The following is a 25,231-nucleotide window of genomic DNA, read 5'->3' on the forward strand; positions in this document are numbered from 1 at the left end:
TGTTTTGCAAATCAATGTGTAAACAAATTTAAAACAAAAGAGATTTGATCAAGGCAAAGAACTGGGGTTGCAGCTTATTTAATGACGGACCTGTTGTTTGGTATTTTTACAACACATCAGAATAGGTCTCGAGATGAGCCATATGGCCCACACCATGAGTCTCCTTGACCATCTGTGCATGTTTTGTCATGCTTCTTTTGCAATGGTCACTGAAAGTGATGGTGAGATTGAAAACACTATCACTATCAGATTGTGTCTGCTCTGTCTTAAAACAGCATACTATCTTAATGTGAATGTTCTTGGGCCCAGTCAGGAGTAGAGTGAGTAAACAGCAGACAGAAACCAATATGACTTTAAGATTAGATAAAAACCTTGTTAACTTTGTAAAAGAACAAACAAAAACTACAGTGCTAGTCCGAAATAATAAATAACAGTCCCTTTAGGATCTCATATCTAGGCATATGCATTTCTTCTCCTAGCCACCAGGGGGCACTAGAGTGCGGCCTTGGCAGGAGTTCTCACAAATTTCCTCAATGCTATCTGGCACTACTAATTTCCATCCATCGTCCATTTTCCAAAACCATCCATCCAATCCAGTAGAGCTGGTGCCCGTCCTGGGAGACGAAGGGCACAAGCTGGGATTTAGAGCCGACAGGATCTAGCTTTTTTCCCAAAGTCTACGGGACTTTTCAAATTTATTCACAGCAACAATGAACTGTATTTTTTTTAATGATGACAGTATTTGTTAATGGAGACAAACACAAAACTTGTGTAACTTTCAAGGTTGTTTGTATAAATTGAACATCCGTCAAAAATGGTTATTTTTATAAAATATATTTCTAAATGCACGATGTTCGATTTATTCAGACCCTTTATTTTCTGCTTTGGCTTTGATAAAACTGAGGAGGTGCATTGTGAAGCAGTTTTAACTGAGAACAAAAGCATAGAACATAGCATCTGTTTACATGCCCTGGTTCGTGTTTCACCATTCAGTCCAAAGACGTCCGCTGCAATGACTTTGCAGATTTTTAATATTTGTATCAAGCCCCCTCTTAATCTCTTGTGCTCAAGACAGAAAAGCTTCTTGAGCTTTTCAAGTTCTTACAGCCTATCAGTGCTTAACATGTTATTCCCTTTTTCTGTGCTAATCATACTACTTACAAAGCACACTGTCTGGCCCCGTTTGACTTTGGAGTCAGTTTGTGCTGTTGGGACAGTTTCATGCTGCCGTGGAAACTCAGACCGAAGATTTATGAGGTCAACCTCAAATGAGAGCCGTAGACACTCTTGATCCTAATGAGGAATCAAAAGTTTTTTTTTGAAGATTCACAGTCACTGCCTTTAGGTGTGTTTCAGCTTCTCAGTTCATTTTTCTGAATCACATTTGGGTAACATTTCTTAAGTTCTCTTTCTGGTGAAGAACCAACTATTCAATCAACCTTGAATGTCTTGATGATAGACACTGCAGCCCAAACTGGATTTGTTTCTAGTGATGGTCATCATTAGAGTTGTTGAGATCACTAATCTTCTAATCTTTTAACTTAGGTATTCTGACAATTATCTGACTTTCCCTATGATGATGAGGTACTGATTCTTTAGCTTATGTTTTTCAGTGTAATTTAACGCATTTAAGTGCCACAGGGTATGGATACATTCGAACATGGCTAAATATAGCACATACATATTTATTGCCATATGTAACCAGTACATGTACTGGTACAATGGAATTCTTACTGACAGAAAGTCTCTCGAAAAGTGTAAAATAAAAACTGCAGACAGTGCATCAAGACAATATACAAACAAACAATTGACAATGTACAAGTAAACAAGTAAAAAGTTTGAATGTAAACAATGCAGACATATAAACAATGACTGCAGATATGCAATAAATAAAATTATAATGAAGTAGATGGTGTAGGTGTGGTCCGAGGGGCATGACCAAATGTGTTCACCAATCGCACTGCTTGTGGGTAGAAGCTATTGATGTCTAGTCCAAACTTAAGTCACAACCTGACTTTTTCACCCATTTCTGTATTCAACATTGAATATTTCTTTATAAAAAAAGAACAGAATAAAACAAAGTTATCAGATTAAATTACGAGAGATCCCTCAGGTTAAGATTGTGAACACTTATAGTAGATCTCAGGTCCCTGATGAACCCTCCTCAAGCCTTCCCACAATATGAACAATATGTCTAGCGCACGTGCAGCAGATACAAAAATAGCAGGAGAGGCAAACAGAAAAAGAAGCAAGGCAGTTATAACTGTAAAACAAAGAGGTTTGGAGAAACTCGGGAAGAGACGCATGGCAAATTAAATTTAGTACTGATACTGTACATCCAAAGTGGTCTACAAGGTAATGGGAGTCTTCACTCTTCACAGTGATGCAGTGATTCAGAACTGCAGAAGACGCACACGAAAGGGATCTGGGTGTTTTTGGAGATGATTCTACAGTACGTCAGTGTTTTTTAATCATTTTCATCCCACAGCACACATGCCAACTCTGAAAATTCTGTGGCACATCTCCCTCCCGTACATGTCACCAGTCCAAGCCCTTTATTACTCTCAGATCTTCTCCATTTTAGTGCCCATCAAACCTGGAAAGGTGAACTTGCACCACATGAGATGCCCACCTGTACAGTCTTAGAGCTTGGCCTGTGTCTAGTGTGTACTGTATATACCTGATGTGCAACACAACTTAGAACATTTCACAAAACATACTGTATGGCAAGCCCATTAGTATCTGACAGCACACCAGTTGAGAAAAACGCTGATCTATGTCCTCGTCAAAACAAAAAAGCAAGTCAAATGCTTGGGTACATGTATATAGCAGAAAGTCTTGAATTTAAATCAAGGAAGGTTATGTTCAAGCTTTAACCCACAACTACGGTAAGATCTTTTAGAATATGGTGTTGAGTATTGGTCACCGTAGCACCAAAAGGATATATTATAGCCTTAGAAAATGTTTAAAGAAGAGCAGCGAGATTGATTCCTGGTTTCAGGGGATTGTCATACACAGATAGGTTAAAGGAGATAAATCTCTTCAGTCTAGAACAAAGGGGATTTGCTTAGATCCAAGCACATAAAACCCTAAGGTATATAGATAGGGTCAACTCAATCTCACCAGGGAAGCAACCACACAGGGTCACAGCTGGGAACCAAAAGGGACTCTCAGGGAATAGGAAGGTTTGACTGGATTACATTTATATTAATTTAATCACTTAAACAACCTTATGAAACAAAGTCATCAGTGTTTATGTTGAAACATCCCCATCTTCCAGACAATGCAAGTCAAGGGATGTCATGTTAAGCAATAACAAAACCCCATTTAGAATACCGAGTACTCACAAAAACAAATCTCTGGGATCAGTCCATAGAAGAACAAACAGGTCAATTTTGTTTATTCTAATAAACAATTAACTTAATTCCAATTAGGCTTCAGAACTCAAAGGCACTGACAAGGTGAACCCATCAGACTTCTCCAGATTCGACGGTGGAACACAAAGTGGAGGACACAGGTTGAAACTGTGTTGGAAGTGCTTTTATCACAGGGGAAACTCCTTTTCACACACAAAGGATTGTGGGATTCAGGAAGCAGCTACTCAGCCATGTTGCCAGAGCTGCTGTGGGCTTCATTCAACTTCATCAAGAAAGGGGTGGGTCAATGCATCAATTAGCTACCAACTATCAAATGAGATTGGTGGAATTAATGGCCTCCATTCTTCTGTGATCTTCCTTACGTATCAATATTCTTAATACTCCAAAAATGACAAAAAAAAGAAACACTATTTTCCAAAACATGTACATGGTATTGTAATCCGTTTCTCAAGTGAATGTAGGGCTGTGTATTGTAAAATAATAAAAAACAACACGTTCCTTTAGTTTATTTGAATTTAAAACATTAAAACGATAAAAAAAATTATCCATCAAAGTCAAAACTCCGTCAACTGGCGATTAAAAAACAACGATTAATGCACAATGAAGGTAATTAGTAAGGCCATTATTTAATTTTTCTTCAACCTGAAGTATTCTCTGTACAGTAATTGAAGACACAACCATTCTTTAGATATTCTTTGTAATCTACTAATTTAATAGCGTCAGTGTTTTCACAAAACGGCAGTCCTCTTCCGTTCATTACCACAAATGAGCAACGATTGAGATAAGCAGAAATGCCAAAACATCGATAATAATTCTGAATTTAATTTTCATTACACTGATGGCTAAATTGATAACGATCACTTTGTACTTGTGAAGAACTAACCGTGACTCCTTGCTCAGCCATGTAAATCTACATAAACAGACCTAAAGTATTAGAAAACAAAAGATGCTTTCACATCAAAGGGAATATACAATTGTTATACATATATTTTAACATGGTTTCCGGGGGTCTCTGCGAACTGGATTATATTTACAAGATTGATGGGAATCCAGACTGTCACTGCTCTGTTGAATTTACATTCGTGTTTGTGCTTAATTTCAGTCTCTCCTGTTTGGATCCCTACTGTGAAAGTGCCTGTCTAGGTGGATAAAAATACATCAGTTTCAGCCTGCCCCGCTTATTCAATACTGTTATGTTTACACCGACATCACTGCTATATTAGTAACTTTTATTGTAAATTTTAAACTGCTGTGCAATTGAGCCTTTACTGATGACGAAGTTCGCTTTTTAAAACATTTTTATTAACTTTTTTATCATTCAAGAACGCTCAGGTATAATATAATACCCTCGCAATATACAGTATCATATCCTGTGATCCTTACAATTTATCAGACTCAGAATTGTTACCGACCAAGTGTGAATCGACTTTTTTTCAAAGTTTTTTTTTTTGCCTTCTCTCAAGGGCTGACATTCACAAATGAAAGCAAGGTACAGCACTGGCTTGGCTTTCCTTTCGACGCTTGGCACGGGTTTCTTCAGAGATCCCGTTTTTGCATCGAGATCCCATCTCACACCTGGAAAGTTGGGAAGCCGCAGAGTGGACTCTGGCTCACGGCGCTCGGACTTGAAGAACTGCATTGCAGATACTTAAGCGATGGGAAGTCGACTGGGCTGGCGGCGCTGCCAGTTCATCAGCGAGATGCAGAGCAGACGCAAGGACCCTGAAAAATGAGTCTTGCTCTGATTCATCTACAGCACGCAGAAAACAGCGAGTAAGTAGCCCTCTGCGCATTTGCGTCATGCTAAGAAAACACACAAAATCCAATAATCCTGCTGTAAAAATCAGACGTTTTACAGTATATACAGCACAGTAAAACCCATGACGCGTAGCATCATGCATCTAAAATGCTCTAATTATCTTTAAGGTTGTAGCATATTTCTTTTGCTGTCCCCACGTCTCAGATAATTTATAACGCCAACTTTTTTTCAGTTAAAATGCCACATTTTTCAAAGTGTTTGAACTTTTAAAAGTTTTTTCTTTAAAAAAAAATCACCCCGAGAACTGCCTGGATTAAATATTTTGATATGTAAATGAATTCATTATAATTGTAAAAATCCTTTATCTAACATAAAGTACAGTACGTCTTATTAAAATTTGCTGACCACATGTCATGGGTCCTGCTTTCAATTGGCATGAAAGTCTTGGTATGGGCTTTGTAGTTATTGTTAATAAATATAACCCAGAACGTTGTCTTCAGAAGGCTGTCGAATGTAGTTTTTCATGTATGTGTGAGTGTGGCAATTGCTAGGTGGTGTGTGCAGTAGGTAGCATGAAGAGGGAAGACATCAAAGTGTATTTTTTAGATGTTTAATTCCCACTGGATTTAAAGTTAAACGTAATATATGCAGAAAATATTGCTTTGCGTGAGACAATGTTAACTGTTTTTTTCTTTAGCAGGGAATCCATAACATGATTCCTTTGGAGCTTTGTCTGTGCAAGAAGGCGTGACACTGTATGTGGGTCTGATATACTGTAAATTGCCCCTTGTTAGTATAAACTGTAGTACTGTATGTAATGCACTTACAAGGGGTGACTCACAGAGTAGGATTGTATCACTTGTTTTTAACTCAGTTTTTACAGTAGCGCAGCACAAACTGTACCTTAAACCGCATTCCTTTCTAACAGAAAGAGAATAGTTATACTGTACTTAAGGTTCATAGCAGAATTCAGTTTTAGTTGTGCGTGTTTCGTACAGGCAACATTTGATACAAGAGGAGCTCATTTGGAGGCATTGAAGTACAAAAATAATTTTCATGTCTTCTGGTAAGACCATTGTTCAGTTTGAGGGGCGGATTAAACAATCTAGCACTGTGTGTCACCGCCTGTAGAGATGCAATAATGGTGGCAAAGAGGTGGCTAATTATGGCACAGTAGACTTGGTGCGCTTGCTGACAGAAGCTGTGGGAGAAAAAAACGTTTTTTTCACAAATGTTGTGAAGTAACACATCATGTGATTTTACATGACAGACGGATGACTCCACTCCCCTCAATCACACAATCAGTTCCAGCAATTGTTCCTCTGGTAATGCAAATACAGATACCATCAGACTGTAAAATGAGCTGTGACAGGCAAGACGAGGCCAAGAATAACAAACAACAAAACCACTAGTAGAACAGGGAACGCTTTGCTTAGGAAAAATATGTGAATATGTCTTAGAGACCAGGAGTATGTATTTCCTGTGCTTACATTTGACAAAATATTGAACTATTACGAGGCTTTAATATAGCTCAGCAGAATACATTAAGTTGTTGTTGGCTTTTACTGTAAGTTCAGAAATATTATAATTTGGGAAGGGATTCCTTACCATTAAAATGTCTGGAAAGCACTCATTTTTAACACTAATGTATCGCTAATTTCTGATACAAGAATATAATTTGTTTCTGACTAGAGCTGGGCGATCATTCGATAACGATAATTATCGCGATATCATTTTCCTCGATATAATTTTAACAAAAGCTCGATATATGTTCGATACATATGTTTATGCTTTGCGCATGCAGACAAAATACTGTGCGCATGTGCGCGAGTGCCCGTGCATGTTGCAGACCGGACAGGTAACAGATTTGTTTAATGTTTCTGCTGTTTGGCAAGTGTATGTTGTGTTCTTAAAATAAAAAGTTGTTTAATTTACCAACTAACTGTCTGGTTTCTTCAACTTTTACTCAGGAGAAAACATCTGCTTTTAAACTTGAAAGAAATAATGATTTGACATTTATCGTGATTATTATCGATATCGACTGATATGAAATTTTTTATCGTGATAATGTTTTTGGCCATATCGCCCAGCCCTATTTCTGACTTTTTAAGGCAGTGTGCTTGGTCGTGCTTGGTTGTAAGGACTTTTTAAACAGGGATATACTGTGACCTGGGATTGGGACAGCAATCAGAACTGTTTTTTTTTGTGTATTTGTCATCACCAGATTATGATAAGTTACAATATAATATTTATATTTTGTAATTCCATGCGTACATTTGCTCTTATTAGAAAAATATACTTTGTGATTTCAAGTGAACGTACTGTCATTATGGGATAAATTCATTGTAAATAAACTTCAGAGCATAAAAATTAGGATTTGTTTGCATATCCTTTTGAGACAATAACTCAGCAGAGCTCACCAAAATATGCTTTTCTACAGCCTTTGAATTTTTACCTACAGTATTCCTGTTTTTCATTTTATTTTCTTAAAAATGTAAAATGCATACTCAAATGGATCTAAAACCGGAAACTGATTTGATCAGTCTGAGATTTTCCGCTTTTTCCTCTCAGTGAACTCCTTGGTTGCGCTCTCTGTGTGTTGTGTCTTTGTCACACTGTGACATAATTTATTATATACATACTGTAAGTTATAAAGGTAGATACAGTGGTGTGAAAAAGTGTTTGCCCCCTTCCTGATTTCTTATTTTTTTGCATGTTTGTCACACTGAAATGTTTCAGATCATCAAACAAATTGAAATATTAGACAAAGATAACACAAATAAAAACCTTCATTTAAAAACTGCATTTTTTGTTATCTTTGTCTAATATTTCAATTTGTTTGATGATCTGAAACATTTCAGTCTGACAAACATGCAAAAAAATAAGAAATCAGGAAGGGGGCAAACACTTTTTCACACCACTGTACAGTACGTGGCAGTAATTTCAGAGGCTATGGGCACTTGCTTTTCCTAAAAGGACAAAAATGTGTTGTAGAATATATCACATTAAACTATTTAGGTAACAAGTAAATTGAGATTTTCTAATGTTGTCATAAAATGTAGAAAAAATGGGTAGAAACTCAGCTGTTTACTCAGTTACATCTGAGTTTACAGGCTGGTAAACACATGATCAAAGACGATCTTCAAGGAACTGATCAGACTTAGTGGTACAGAATCAGGGGTACATTTTTGAGAGCATAGAAACTACCAGTTGCAATTATCATGTTAGTGATTTTGAGAATGAGTTTTCGCTGTGATAGTATTTTGACTAAAGAGCTGTCACATTAAGCACAATTAGACTGTGGATGTTAGCGTTTCTAGAAATCAGTTAAGTGTAATGAAAAGGGATCTATCACAGTAACAACTTTAAATTAAAACCCAATTAAATACACTACCATTTCTGGATGACCTTACTTTTTTTTAAAAAGAAATAAAACTTGAACTGAGTTTTTTCAATTGCTTAAACACAATTCCTGAAACTTTATCTGCATTTTCAAAACAGTTCATTAAAACCCCACAACAGTAGCGTGATTTGTGAAATAGTATATATCATTTATGATTGTGTTCACACAAAATGCTTATGTTGAACACATTTGTGCAAAGCAGTGAATACCAATCTCCGCAATTGACAGACAAACCAATCGATTGCGCCTTTTAGGACAAAATGAATTCTTTCACGTTTGAAAACTATGACTCCCAGGTGTGTTCACATCTTAGCTCACAGCTGTAAAATCGTTCAACGACCAGTCAGTACTGAAGCACACTTGCATTAGGTCACCAGTAAATTAGTGTTGCTGTAAGATGGAGCAGGAACAAGTAGCTGGAAGAGGAAGAGGAAGAGGAAGAGGAAGAGGAAGAGGAAGAGGAGTACAGTGCATGGTGGAAGAGCTGAGGAGGAGGGCACAAGGAAGAAGAAGGTGAAAGTGGAGGAGTGTGTAGATGAGGCTTCAACTTGACCAAGGCCTGGAGTTGTGGCAGGAACCTTACTGGACACAGGGTCTCACTGAATGTGCCCGGACAGCATGAGGGTGATATAGCCGTGAGTGCTGCCGTGTCACATGATGGTGTCAAGGCCCACATCCCCGCCATGGGGATGAGGGAATCCGTAGTGATGCGATGCGGATGAAGATCTGCGGTCCAGCTGTGAGGAGACTGGATGAGCAGTGAGATGTGTACAATTGATCATTTATTTTCTTTCACAGTTTGGCTTTCATTTAGGTGGACCACTCATGTTTGTTTACTGTATTTCTGCTGGCTGTCTGGGAGGGAGAGCTGTGCAATATGACATTGTTTTACTTTATTTCACTTACACCGGCCGTTCAGTGTAACTGTGACACAGTGCAATACAGATCAATTCAGTCCCAGACACCTTTTGTCCCACGCACGTTATTACTATTTGTGCCATGTGTATTGGTTTCATTTTTAATCAATGAAAACTGTTGGAAACCTGTTCCTGAATATATTGTTTTTTGCATGGGAAACATGCTTATTTACAGCAACACTACTGATACAGTAATGACATTTTCCACGATATCCAGTATCAGTTGGACCTAAGGTGGAGGAGCATGAATACAAGGTCGTACTGATATGGATACTTAGTATTTTGTATAGCGCAGTTCAGAGAATGAGAGCTGCTTATTTCCCAATGCTGCTTTTGAGCCTTGTAGAAAGAATATTCAGTGTCTTAGGGCATTTTACATTAGTAATGTTATTTTACAACCTGCAATTGAGTTTGGGGATATTTGTTTACTGTTTTGACATTGTCAGTGCTATTTCAGGAATTGCATTTAAGGAATTGAGAAAAACTAAGAGCATTTTTAGAATGGGGGGGATATGGAACTTCACATTCACTTTAAGCATCTAATATATGGGAAGAGAGATTTAGTACTGTGTTGTATTTTTTTATTTACCATAGGATGCAGGGTAATTCTCTTGTTGGCATGTTAAGGCAATTTAAAGGATTTCAGGTTACAGGATTAGCGTTCTGGGTTTCTGGGTCTGTTGAACATAGGCCTCTGATCCGCATTGTTTTGCAAATAGCATAACATTTAATGTTGTATGTTTGTAACATTTTGTGTTTAGTTTTGTGTTATTGTTAATAAATTATGTTTGTCTTAGTTTGCCCCTGATTTATTGCTTTTCCACCAGAGCTGTGCCAGAGATTAAACAACTCACATGCCTCACATTTTCCCTACTGCTCAGATATGTCTGTGAGATTGGGGTTTTAATTATTTTATTTTCTGCTCTATTTTCTATGTTCCTGACACCCCCTATTTGTAACAATATTATATTAATAGGATTACATGAGCGCTTTAAATCTCACCTTCAGGGTGTGCAGTGGTAATTGCTGAAGAAAACTGTATGAAATTTCAGTTATACCAGCAAGATTCTGTTATTAAAATGTGAAGCTTTTATTTGTTTTTAGTGATCTTCTAGTGACCTTCCTTTAAACTTTAACAAAGAATTGATTCAAGTTTTCTTTTGCAATTCTTGTGATCTCAAATGATTCTGTCACACTGCATGTAAAAACCTACTCACTTTGTAGTAGAACATTCTCCTGCTGTTTCATGTGCCCCAATAAGCAAGTTTTTGTAAAATCTTTTAAGTGCTAACGTTTCACATACAGTATTTATTCTAACTGAGGTTTATTTGTGATTTAGAAATGAGAATTTGCCAAGAAGAGCTTTGTTTTTACACGGAATATCCTACTGTACAGTACGATTTCCCAGCTCAGTCCATCTTTGACTTGAACCCAAGCTTCTAGCAAAGAAAACCATACTAATTAGTGCACTTGTACCTCCTTCCAATTAAAATTTAAATAGAGCGATCTGCTTATAGTTATTTGACATACTTTGCAATTAGTTCAGTTTCCTCATTTGCATTTTAATGTATTAAAAAGCCAATGTGTTTTAATTTAAATTTATGAGAGGGAAAGCAAGGGAAAATGATGAGATGAAAAGGAAATTTTAAGAAAGTTATTGCTGTAGTAAAATACAGAAATATCTCCTATTGTCATTGCATTAGTCCTTGACCAAGTGGACCAAACATAATCATAAATGCATAGAATCATTTGCACAGTTCTTCGGGGACTTTCAATCAACATTTTTAAAGATGGTTCCCTGGGCTTTGAATTTTTTTTTCAGCCTTCGATAAATGTTTAACATGGTTACGAAAGTATTGCCTGTTTTGTGATATTTTCAAATTTCAAGTGGAGTCCCATGGGAAAACTCGTCTGTGTCAGGGTGTGCAGCCCTGCTTCTGGATGGCCATATTCTCTACTGGTTTTCAATGGAGCTGAATTCTTAACCCTCCAGTGCTCACTGATAACTTTAATTGATCCACTTTGCTTTTTCAGGCTTTTGGTTAGCTTTTTCTGTGGTTTAGTCCTGAATTTTAAAAATACTTTGTTCAAGCATACGGTTTCTTATTTTCCCTAGATTGAAAAAAAAAAAACCATGAGCCTGTGACGATTACTTGACATATTTGAGAAGGACAAATGTTTTAATATGATTAATTATTCTTATATGAAATATAGTAGTTCTTCATTCCTGGCCCAGCCCTTTACATTTAGTTCGCTGTTGGTAGAAGAGGCGAGAGGTTAATCTGATTTAAAAATGGCACCTCATTTGAATTATGATTCATTTTATTCTTCCATAGGATTTTTTTCCGTCCTTTCCTCTAATCTGTGTGTTTCTATCGAATAAGTATATTTCTCTTTTCAGAATGCATGCCAAGATTCATTTTGGTAATGAAGTAATTCTGCTTGTATGCCAATGAAGTCACCCATATATAATCATGCCCTAAAAAAGCATTCCATATGCTTTGGAATAGTCCCCCATCTCCTTTCTCACTCTTCAGTAATTGCGTTTAATGACCTCCCCCTTTTGCTATTTTTTTATGGTTAACTTCAAAAAGTAATGCGCTTAGTAGCTGGTCTTATTTTCCCCTTTGAATAAGCACATGCTAAACAGATGTTTGATGGCTGTATACAGTACAAACTGTTTGAATACTTTACGGACATTATTTCAGTGCTGGTGTGTTCAAGAGAGCCCTGCCACATTGAATAAACCCAAACACAGTGGAAATACCCCCTTTTCCCACAGCCCTTTCACACCTGAATTTTTCATATTAGTCTTTAACAGAGCTATTTGTATTTCTAAGTAATGTACATCATGTCTTTGTAGTTGTGTCGACATTTAGTGTCGTCACATATGTGTTATCTGTATAGAACGCAATGCTTTGTATGTACTGTATGTGAGGCAGGGATCTGTATGTATGCAATATGGGGATCTATAAATAGATGGCAGAATGGCTGGTCTCTTGTTTACAATATATGGCAGGAATCTGTGCACAGGAGGGGTCCTGCAAAGGGATTTCATTAATTTGAATGTTAAGAACTGGTTCAGCTTCAACCACCTATACATTGTCCCACCCCTCCTCAATTTGTCATCTGAAAAGCGTTTTAAGAGCCCTCTCTGTTGTGCTTTCCCATGCTGTGAATTATTAAGCATCGCCGTAGGGGTGCCGATGTGTAGTAGTAGGCCCAACGTGGGTGCTCAGCACATTTCTCCTAAGCCATTCTGAAACACGGCAGTCCTGTTTGACGACTTCTGGATGGGATTATGAAAAATGTAACTCATGCTCTACATGAGATCTTCAGATGTTTTCTCATCTGTGGGCTTTCACAGCGGTTATGTACTCTTTGCACGTGTTCATGTTTGCAAATATACTGTAGTTTTATATAGTTTTTTTTTTCTGGCAATGACAATGGCAAAACTGCGTTTGTGTAGTATGTCTTTTGACATGGACAAAAAAATAATTCAGAACTCCCATCCAGACATTTAGGTTCTAAATAATAATTGTGTGGTAATAGTAAATAGAGAAAATCTACAAATTCATGGAACAATCAGATATAATATATAAAGAGCTGATAGAAATTAGAGGGGAGGAGCTGAGAGGTGGGAGGTCACAGGTGCTGCCTAAACAAAAGAGTCTTGGACAGGTGGTCAGGGTCCAAGCAGTCCTGATTCTTTTGGTGTGTCATTTCTCTAAAGAGGGGTGAGGGATGAGAATGAACGTGCTTTGGAAGAGGGAGAGTGGAGAGGGGTACGTCTCTCAGAGCAGGATGAACAGAGAGGGCAAAACAGGGGATAAGATAATTTTATTAGCCATATACAGTTTTTTGAATTAGGAATTTGTCTTTTCACATACCGCAGCTTGCTCTCCATGAGACACACAGACAGGGGGAGAAGCTGGGGGTCAGAGAGCAGGGTCAGCCATTGTACAGCACTCCTGGAGCAGTTGGGGTGAAGGGCCTTCCTCAGGGGCCCAGTGGAGTAGGATTCCTCTGCTGGCTGCAGGATTAGAACCAGCAACCTTCCAGCCAGAGGCACAGATCCTTAGCTACAGTGCCACCACTCCACCGGATAGGGAAGGAATATCCTCACGTTAAATGGTTGGGGCTTCTGTAATCGAGCTGTTTTTCCATGTTCAGAATCTTTTTGTTATAAAGGCCATTTTGCTTTGCTGTATATATATATAGTGTTGTTATTGTAAGATGATGAGGTTACAAAATTAATACTTGCTATTATTATTCTGATAAGTCAGAGAACTTTTCTCGGGCAAAATGCTAGTTCTCCTTAGGGCGGCAAAGACCTTAACATAGATTGTGTGAGGACTCTCTGCAGACGGAGCCGTACTGGTGTCAAAAACATAGAAGACAAGCATCTGTAGTCTCCTCCTCGCGACGATTTTCTTTTAGTTGTGTCCTGTTCTTTAAGTGAATGTGGTTTAGGATCCCTGCTGTGTGAGTGGCAGCCTGCCTGATATGGAATGTGAAAAGTGTGACTCTGATGTGTCAGCTTGCAGCATAGCTCCATCTAGGTTTAACTCCTGAAGTGTGTAGCTGTGAGTGACAGCGAGACTGTCAGGCTGTGTGCTTGGATACCATGCAAGTAGAGCATTCTGAAAAGGTGGTTCTTAGAGAGAGGACTGTTTCTGGTCATCTCTGCACGTAATGAAATAAAGATTTGCAAATTTTAGAATCTGATATGAACTAACAAAATGCAAGACGCTGTTCTGTGTTTTGTTCATTGCGATTACATTCTTCTCTAGGCTGTAGATTGTTTGAGCATAGACATACGTTTTTCCTTTTGTCATCCTTTTTGTATTGAATGTAAATCCTTGCAGTTAGAATTAATAAATTACATTGTGAATAAAGCTGAGAAATTAACCTTACATCCCTAGGTACTGTACGTGAACAGGTCCAATTGCTATTTTTAAAATAACTCTTGGGGAGCTATAATAAACTCCACAACATTGTTATACATTACAATATAGAAACAAATACATTTTCTACTCTGAACCCCTGCACACATACATGTAAATTCGACTAGTTAGGGATAGTAATACCTGACCTCCTGTATGCATTTGTTTTGATGGTAATCGTATTGAGCACATTTTGAAGACTGTTGGGGTACACAAGGTGTTTGCAGTACTTTGTTTCTATTTTAATGCACAAAACGTTTTCTAGATTTTTATTGAGTAGTAGTGTATCTTCTCCTTGCCCTGTTGTGAGTTGATTACATTGTCACAAAGTCCCGTTCCTCCAACAGCGGCCAGCTCTGCTAATACAAGCTGGAGCTGTCGGCCAAGAGACAGCGTAATTTCTGCGTTTCAAGAGAATGGCATGACTTGCTTGTTACAGTATACTATGTATAGCTTACATTTGTATATTATAAGGATTTGGTTGATATGCATGAGATTTTATGAGTAGGACAAGTGCGCATGAGACTAGCCCCCAGTGCTTGAGTTTCCAACATGATGCGTGAGACTTGAGGTCTCAGATAGTCAGGTTTGCTAGCCCCAGTTTTTGTGTATGCTTAGGGTTTAGGAAGTGTATATTCGGTGCTGCAGAAAATTGGATGCAAACTCATTAATTTCTCTACAAGCTTTGATCTGTACTAATGAGTAAATATGCCCAACACATTTACTAAGCAGAACAGATACTTGAAAAGAAAAAAATGTTAATATGTTAGCAATGGATGGTGAGTAATAGGAAATAACATTTTCAGCAATGATTGTCGCAAATGAGCAATGCATGCAATGATTCTAACCACTGCGCCTGGGACTGTAGCACGTTGAGTTATTGAAGAGCTGAACTGATTAAATAGATTTAAATTCCTAACCTAATTCTGCTCAATATACACAATTTAGGACTGCACAAAGCTACTCTTGACTTGATCAGTGTGAAATACCATAATATAAGATTGTATTGTACAAAATATATTGATTAAATCCTTTTCTAAAGGACTTCATACTTTCTATTAGCAAAATACTTACTCTGTTGTGAAGGTATAAGATAGGCAATTTGCCCACACCTTTCCAGGGGGAAACTGGGCTTCAGTGTCCATGTGGTTATGTAAAATGTGCAGGCTTATTAATTAATTCAGTGTCTTGGATAAATTCCACAAGGGGCTTGCACAATCTGGTCTACCTAAATTCCCCCTTAATTCAATTGGTGAAGCAATTTTTCCACTTCTCCTCCCAATCTGCTCTGTACAGGGGCTGCTGGTGCAGAATAACAATCAACTTTATAAAGTACCTTTCAATGCTAAAAGCAGCACAAAACACTTTACATAAATGTATCTAAAATGCATACTTCGCACAATTAAATCTATTAAAAATAAAAAAGAAAACAATCTTAATAATTGAAACTAATTTCAGTTCGACAGTACTATCTGATAAAAGTATGATTTAATAATAAGTTCAGGTGGGTGGCTGCATCAGCATGCGTAGGTTGCAAAGGAACAAGTAAAGGCTTATTCCATGCTGCAAAGAGAAGAAAGAAATGCAACGTTTCGGCTGTGAGGTTTAATAATAATGATGATTAGGACTGTAACAGGGAGGGAGCGGAGGCACTGGTGTGAGGTTAGCAGGGACAAAATAACGTAGAACAAAACTGGAAAATACAAAATTGCACTGTTATGTGAAGTGGTGCCCTGGCTGGACTTACTGTACCATATCTAACGGGGTCCAGGGGTCCAATTTGAAAAGAAAAAGGTCAACCTCATGTTTGGGAAAATTCTCTCCGGCATTGTCGGTGTAGTTTAAGAGGATGTGCAAGTTGGTGTAGTTAAAATCCTAAATTAGATCATCAGTTTTTTTTTTGTTAGCAAATCAATTTTAAAGTTCAATCTAATAATTAACTGGAAGCCAATACCCTTTCTCTCTTTGGTCGTGCCCTTATATCCCAGCAATTGCTGATGTCTTATATCAGATTTAGAGAGGCTTTTTTAAGGCTTACTGGGCAGCAGAGGAACACGCAGTGACCACACTGTGATTTACTTTAACCTTGCTGAGGATGATTCAAATGTTTTGTGGTCCGACTATATTGATTTGAAACAATACCTATTTCACACTTCCCACCTCTCTGCCACTTTGGCTCACAGCTGAACACCACCCCTCTCCCCATGACAGCCACAGTTCCCTGAGAGTGATGTCACTTGGACACCTTGATGTTATCAGACCTGTATGTTTTAAAGCTTCCATTACAGGATTTTTATACCAATAAGCAAATGGGATTTATTGTATAGTGGTCCGTTACTCCTTCTGGAAGTCTTGAAGTGAGATATTCATGGATCTGGTCTCAGGCCAGGCAAATAGGAAGCTTACTGATTGTATCCCAGTGAGAAACAGACAGTTTAGGGATGCCCTTTAAGAAGTTAATGTGATGTGCAATAATGAGAACAAAAGTCTCTAAATCAAACAGGAAACACGTTCAATATTCTACTTACCTGCCTGAATAGATGTATTTAAACATGAATGAATTACAGGGAATTTGAAAAAATAAGTGGATGCATACGGAAGACTTTGAGATTTTGTGTGTTTTTTTTCCAGATAAAATGATAAGCCAAATAAATGAATGATCTGACAGAAATGTAGCTGGTAATTGACACTGTATATTGCATATGATCTGAGCAGTATATTTTGGAAAAGTTGGAAATATGCGTGTTAAAATATGTTACACTATTTCAAATATATTTTTCATTACGCTGAAAGATATATCCACATATTTTCTGGTATATTGCAATATATTTAATTTCTGTAAGGGGAATCCATATAGAAGTGGCACAAGTGAGCAAATACTGTTTTCTAATTTACAATCTGTAATTCTTCTGCAGTCCATATGGAATCATGATACAAGGGTGACTACATATCACATCATTCTGATTTACAGAAAGTATAGTTACACTTTACTTAAAGCTGCACACAATATAGATGTGTGCCTTAAGAAAAGATAAAAACTATATCAAAGTCTTGTATCCTTAGGGCTGAAATTCATATTCCTGTTTTATGACCAGCTGTTGAACTGATCTGGAATACACATACTCCTGAGGGATTTATACAGTATGTATATATCTGTAAAGATTCAAGTGTGGAGCTGTGATGGTGTGCAAGCTGCCAAGGAACAAATAGAGGTTATTTCCACCCTAAAAATAAAAATAATAGAAAACACAACATTTCCTCTGTGGGGAGGAGGCTCCATTACTAAAACAGTTTTTTTTTCTTTTATCTTTGTCCTTTCCTGCATGGAATTGACTTCTTCCTTATACACATAAGCTGAGTGTGTATATAAAAAATCTTTTAAATCAACTGTCTGAGCCATCATAGCTTTTCAAAGATACATCAGATGTTTTCCTTCCAGTGACCTGCAGAGAGTTTCACACATAATTCTGCTAATGATACGTATTACAATGGGTGGGAGTGTGTGTGAGGAGAACCCATTCTTACAAGCAAAAATTAAATTATTTTCCAATTTTCCCTCCAAACAACCTAGTTTTCATTTATTACACAACTGAAATCCTTTGTGTATGGATAGAAAGGCAATATTGGCATAATGTTTAAGAGGCGGTATTAAAAAAAATTGAAAGTATAAACCACGGTTACATTTGGTAGCTTCGGGAATAAACAGTAAACAAGTATTGGGCAGTTGCACAGATTGATTAACTGAATTCTACAGAACACAAAGGCTAAAGTGAAGTGAAAGTCTGAACAAGCTCAAGTTTACTGGTCATGAACTACACCAAGCACATGAGAGCTGTTCTTGATTACCTTGCTGTAGTCATTAGACTACAACATTAGTCATTAGACAAGATTACTGGATACCTACTTATTCAATGGCAGACAGAACTGCAGTACAGTACAAGATTGTAACCAGAGGGAGTTTCAATGTTCATGATCAGAAAGGGGATTTCCAAGTGCATTTTTTACCACTTGATAATCATATTCAGGGTTAAATTTGGTTCTTGTGCATTTATTTATAGGGCCTGCAGAGGGTCCATTTCAGAATTAGCAATGACACTTTCAAGTACTCAAAGATAATCACTTCAGGCAGTTTTGTTTTGCTGATTGAGACTGAAAAAAGGCTGTTGGATAGGCGTGTCATCCAGATAAGTAGATCCAATGACTACATTATATTGTAAGAGTCATACTGCCTGTGGAAGGACTGTGGAACTGTGAAACATGTGGACTCCATCATGTGTTGATAGAGGGATTGTGTCGGGCAGCAGTGTGGACCTATTGTTAGGGCACATAACTTGAAAGGCTGAGGTCTCAAAGCCTGAGAGAAGCACTGCTTTTACACCTAGCAGTGTCCTTGTGTATCAGTCTGAATGGTTTTAGGTAAAATCATCAATTAATATGTTAATAACAGGATCGTACAGGATTTTGGTTAAGGTTGAGGGGAAATAATCAGGACTACTTGCACCAACAGGACCCCACTTTTGCTTTGATATTAAACTCCAGGTGGTGTGAGATACTTGTCCCCTTGACACAGTCATTCCTTGGGAAGCATATGTGGTACCATGTGCTGCTCTTCTATATTTTGCAGCATTCTTTCGGTATTCTAATAGCACACACTAGTGTAGTGCTAGAGACCAATAAATTCTATACCAGGCTTATTAGCATTTCAGTATGTACACTGCGGGTATACAGAACTCAGGTTATGTGTTTTACATATTGCAACCATAATGCACGTATAACTAAGCACATCACTTTACATAATCTTGTGCAGCCACTGCTGTGTTCTAGGATGATTTTTATGCCACGCAAATATTTTTCTCCCTTTAACATAGATTATTCAGCGTCTCTTTTCTCTTACTGTTTAGTGACCATGTGGTGGGGGTCACGTGCCTTCTTACCGATTTGGTTTTTTACTGCTTTGGCTTTCATTTGGCATATCACAGTCAAAGAGCTTATCTGAGACCGACCCTGTTTCTCAGCTCATTCATTATGCTCTAGCAATGCTCTAGCAATGCCTGCAGTGCCTGTGGGAAATGATATAGTACGGTACACACCCCACCTCCCATAATAATAGTCGTGTCATTTCCCATAGATAGGTCTTTTCCGCTTTCTCACGGTAGTGGATAGCATGTAGACATTTTGTTTTGCTTACCGAGGGCTTTAGTTTATGCCTTCTCATTTCACACACAACTATAAAGCCAGCACTTAAATAATGCCTCTAAGCATTGTGTACATCCTTTAAATACCAACAAAATGCCAAATTACACCCATGTGAGAGTGTGAATGACTAAAACCTTTTTCAATTAACCAGTAATGAACTCAGCCACCCCTGGCTGTATTTACAGACACTTTAGTGCCAGGTCTGTAATGACAGCCCCCTCTTTATCCTTCTTTTTCTTTATCAGTTATCTGCTCTGTAAAGAAGTGACTGGACCTTGTTCCCAGAAGATGGTCATGGATACTGACTTGCCTTGGCTCAGGGCTCATCTGCAGGGCCCTAGTGGACAGCACCTTCCCCATGGTCTGCATTACCTTCCAGTCCCAGGTTCTCCAGTGCTGCTGGGGTACAGCAGCACATGGCTTTTCCTTTTCTTCTCTGTGGTTATGTTCCTTTCCACCTTGGCAACTTCACCCCGGGGCCCTCTCTTGGCATCTCATGGCCAGGACAGCTCAAGCCTTCTGCTGGACAGAGCTGCCGCAGGGTTGTCAGTCTCTGCCCCCGGTTGGGGAACACCACCCCTTTGAGGAGCAGGAATGTCCTTGCTAATGCTTTGTCCCTTGCAGCATCAAAAGAGGCTGTCTAGGGCGACTGTCAACATTTTTAAAACTTTCTCATTTAACATAGTTTCACTGTCAGTATTCTGTGTTTCTTGAAAAGCACCCCTAACATTCTTATATATAATTTTTTAGATTAAGTATTAAAATAAAAATTCTCATAAAAATGAGAATAATTGGAATACTGATTTGTTTTCAGATAGAATTAATCTATCTCTCATATCCTTTGGATACCAAGATAGACTGGCTTTCTCAAAAATGTAGAAGGGCATTTTTATTGTATTGGAACCTGAAAGACACATGTTATTCTTGTTTTAACATCACAAGGCAAAGGTGAAGTAGATATACTGTACAGAGTGTCTTCAGCACTGCTGCTTCTTTAAACCACCACATTACCTCTGCAAACAGTGTTTTTTCTTGGCACTGACATCAAACATATGAATGATTGAGGTGTTATTTATGCTTAAGCATGCTGCTTGCACAAGCTTTTAAAGTAGCCTCCTCAAGATGTGGAATAAGGCAGAAATAGAACAGCTACTGTAGCTACTCAGTGTGGCAGCAGTCAGACACCTGAGTATTTTTACTTTCAAGCTGTTTGCCCAAACTACAACAAAAAAAATATTGTAGGTTTTAGTTTTGTATTTGTATTATTTAGTTTCTTTGCATGCTTAGGTTGCAAAGGTTTGTTGATTTACTGTAGGTACAGAGCACATACTTTGTGCATGAAAACTTGTCATCAGCTGGAATTTCACTGCTTCACAGATAGGAAAGGGATTAGCTCCTGGAGAAGCTAGGACAAGCTTCAAGGTGTGATAGTAGCCGGGTGACTTTCATCATGTATCCTTGTCAAGCTCTATAAAATGGGAGTAAAAGAGAAAACTTTCCATGAGTTTTAGTCTTGGAAGTAACTTTGTACAAACTTTAAGAATAATACATTCTGTAATTTATGCTTTTAAATAATGAGGATCTTTTTCTGGTGGTGATGGTAATTTAAAAAATATTCTCAGAAAACCATAGAGTGGGAATTACAAACCTGGGACCCAGAATCAAATAAGTTTTCTGTGTCTCTGAAATCTGGTCATTATGGGAAACTTTTCTTTTTGCTGATCAGACAATAAGCCCAAACCCTACACTCATAGTCACAGTACCTGGCGGATGTGCTTTAATTCAAAGTCACTGATTGAGAGAAAAGCTTTACAATATGATTTAAAGAGAGAGTCCAGCCATATGTACACTACTACACCAGTACACTATAGTTAGAGTCACACTCAAACAAGTCATCAGACAAAAAAAAGTCATTGAACACACAGGCAATCCCTGGAACATATTCTATACACTTTAGTGGAAAAATGAAATTAGAAGCTAATTACAAGAAGAAACAAATATGGAAAAGATTGACCCCATCACACTCTGTAGCTTGAAGTCCATTCTTCCCTGCTGGAATGGGCTTGAGGCCACACAGACAGAGGGCAGACTTTGCAGCCTCCCTCACTTCGTCCTGCAGGAGTGTAGACTGGACTGGCTGGTTCCTGATTGCTGCAACCTGCTGGCTCAGCTCTTTGTTTGCCTCTCTGCATTTTGTGCTGTGTGCTACAGCTGGTCCTGATTTGGCTATGTCTGTTGTCTTCTGATTCGGGACCTCATTCTGCTTGATTTCTCTCACTTACCCCATCGAGGGATTACTACTGTTGCGTCTTGTCTGTCATATTGTCACAGCTGGTCTTTTCTGCGGTGACTGTGGAGGACACTGTGTTTGCTCTGGACTGGCTGTGCAAAGTCTTATGCACTGATAGTATTTTTTAATTAAAGTCATATACTATATTCTGTATAAATTATATACAATTAGTGATCTTTTATTCTGTCTGGAGATTGTTGAGACTATAACCCCCTCTCTTCCTTTGACAGTAAACAGAGTAAGTGCGATCACTGTGCAGATGTCTGTATCAGCGCAGGGACTCAAGTCACAGTTTGGTCATTAATTGTGCAGCCATTTTTGTGTTATCTGATCCCATTTACATCACTTGTCTCCCGAGGCACATATTGATCATGGCAGTCTATGCTATCTTCCCAAAACTGCAACCAAATCTATTGTTATTTGGAGATAGGTCTCCAAATCTAAACTCTTGTTGATACTTATCTTTACAAAGAAATCTTATCCAAGTTTAATCTGTTCCTGCAATAGGGAGGAAAGCTTTCCTGCTCTATAACCTAGAGACATACTTCACAGATATCTGCCATTTTCTACTAGCAGGTCTCAGAGCCTTTATCTCTGAGGATCTTCCCCCAATGGGTCATGGATCAGACGTCTTTGCTTGTATTCTGAGCAGTTTCTGAATACCACTCCCATGTGATTATGCACCTGTGAGAGCCTTCCGTGGAATGGTTCTACATGGGTCCCCTGCTCCTGAGGAAGTTGTTGTTTCGTCTCTCATATTAAATTTCATATGAGATATCCTGTCCCGCAAAGATGTGGCAAAGGTATGATCTTCTGACAAAGGTTAATTAATTAACCTTTTGATCTAAATGCAAATCTTTACTTTCGTCGCACATCGCCCAGTAACAGTCGGCACCATCTCTACAGCCAAGCTCGCTGGTGGCAGCATCATGTTATAGACATGCTTCTCATCAGCAGGAGCTGGGAAGCTTGTTAGGACTGAGGAAAGAATGGATTGAGCAAAGTATAGGAAAATGAAAGCAGCTGGAATGTGAAACTAGGTTGAAAGTTTCCATTATTACTTGAAGCAATCGGAAAATTATCTGAATCGCAGATGTTGCTAACATTCAGTCTCCTTCACAAAACACAATTTGAATTGTTTGATGAAAACAATCATCATTACAGTTTTAAAAAATATACGTACAGTACAACACTTGTTTTTCATCAAAATGTGATATTGGCAACTGTAACTGTACTGTTACTATGTTATCGTAGATACGTAAGTGAAAACAAACTGTGATTGTAAGATGAGGCTCACGTTATGACAGCAGTTAGGAAAGGTTATTCCTGTGAACTGAAGAATAAATTCAGTAAAATAAAATGTTCGTGTAAAACTATCTGACTGATTTTATGTCTTGTGCTTTAAATTAAATTCTCAAGTACCTCTCAGTGTATATTGGAAATTAAAGTGAAACATTTGAGGAGCTTCTAGTTTTTGTATATATTAAAATTAATAAACAGTCCAAAAGTATGGGATAATTAATTTTGTATTATAGTTTCATTTTGATAGATGTATAACATTTCCTACACTAAATTTGCCAGAAAATTTAACAAGTTTTAATTTAAGTTTGACAGTTTGTTAGGCATCTGATTTCTCATTTTCTCTCCATATATATATATTTGGGTAAGGGAGTGAAAGAGGATGTCTTGCAACCTGCATAAGCTACAGTCTTAGGAGGTTCTGTCAGGCTGAGTGTGTATATTGGCCTCATCTTGCTGTTCAGACGCGATAGGTGTGGTAGTTTAAGAAGATATACACTCTGTCAAAGAACTGCCCAGCTCATCCCACCATATCTGTGGAATGGGCTGCGTACAGGTGAGGTGTGATGGATCATTGTTGCTTACAGTGTTTGTCCAGTGTAAAACTCAGACAAATTTTGATTCCCCGATGCTCAGCCTCGGGAGAGCCGTGGTTGTAGTTTTGATCATTTTGAGGGAGAGACATAGATTGTTGCTACAATCGCAGAAACAACAATGTTGATGATAACTTTTGCATGACCTTTACGTCTCTGACACTGGTGATGGAATATAGATGCTTGGTTCTTTTAATGGTATGACATACCATAGATCATTTCTGTAATCTCTGCCCTTTATAACTGCCTAAATGTGAATTCAAATCTTACCTCAGAAACAGAATTTTATCTCCAGGATTCTTCCGATTGGGTCTTTCAGAATCTTATGCTAAAAGAAAAAAGGGAAAGGTCACAATTTCCTTTGTTACTGGTAAATTTGATTATATTAAACCATGTGTCTGTTGATAACAAAGACAATTATCAATCTTACCACTGTATTATTTAAATTCTCAAGGACATATCATTGAAAAAATGGAATGATAATATGGATGTAATTGATTTCTCCCTTAAAAGATATTTTCTAAATGAGCTTTTTTGTATTCAGAAATTCCCATTTAATGTTAATGACGATTAGACACATTTTTTCACTATTTTTCTTATAACACAATTGGAAACCCCTCTTCATACAATAGAAGATATCCACAGAGGAAACCGATAGATTTTGCATTTGTGGTGTAAAAGACAGTTTTTTTTTTCACATTGTCATATATTGAGACCAGTTCCTGTCTAGACAGTGCCCTGTAATCAATTTGATTTAAAAAGGATCTCTTGGTACATATTCTATAATTTGATTTACTTTTCGTCTGTAAAGACAGTTGCACACATCCTTGCCTTGAGTTTTTAGACAGACTACATAATTTAATATTGGGTGCTAATGTTGGGAGGAAAAAAAACATGGTGAGAGGTCTGTTTTCAGTCATTTTCATTTGCAGTATAGCCTTTGGATAACCCCTATTTCTTTTACCGGGAATTGAGCTTTAGTCAGGAAAACAGAGACACAGTTATCGTAAGTAAATGGCTTGTAAACTGTCACCTGGTGGCATGTGAGGTCTGGCACAGAGCTTTATCTTACCAGAAAAACACAATAGAGGTTACAAGAGACAGGAGGCCACTCAGCCCATTTCATAACCTATATGATGGTCAAAAAGAAGTAGCTGCGTAATTGATCTATGAATCTTGTCTAACCGTTTCTTAAAAGAAACCAGGGTATCAGCTTCAGCGACATGGCTGGGTTGCTTATTCAATATCACATAACCCTTTGCGGAAAGATGGGCCAGGTGTCAAAGCATTTCCACATAGTACCGCCAGGCTCCCCTCCTCATAGTAATCTGTCTCTGTGATTGGACTAAGGAGGATAAAATAAGGGAGCGTTTATTTCACCTTAAAGCATGTTTGGGAATGTTTTTAATCACATTTGACCCTTCAGCAAAACCACTCTGTTGTCCAATGTT

At 38.0% G+C, this 25,231-nt stretch overlaps 1 protein-coding gene across 1 annotated transcript in view; it reads left to right on the plus strand.

The window, feature by feature from the left end:
* Positions 1 to 25,231, plus strand: part of thsd7ab (thrombospondin, type I, domain containing 7Ab) — a 193,317-nt gene that overhangs the window by 4,512 nt on the left and 163,574 nt on the right. The window contains exon 2 of the mRNA XM_069194747.1: positions 4,841 to 5,150. The gene's annotated coding sequence lies outside the window, so the exon portion shown is untranslated. The remainder of the gene's footprint in view (positions 1 to 4,840; positions 5,151 to 25,231) is intronic.

The sequence above is a fragment of the Lepisosteus oculatus genome, chromosome 10 (genome assembly GCF_040954835.1).
Source record: "Lepisosteus oculatus isolate fLepOcu1 chromosome 10, fLepOcu1.hap2, whole genome shotgun sequence".
Taxonomy (NCBI): Eukaryota; Metazoa; Chordata; class Actinopteri; order Semionotiformes; family Lepisosteidae; genus Lepisosteus; species Lepisosteus oculatus.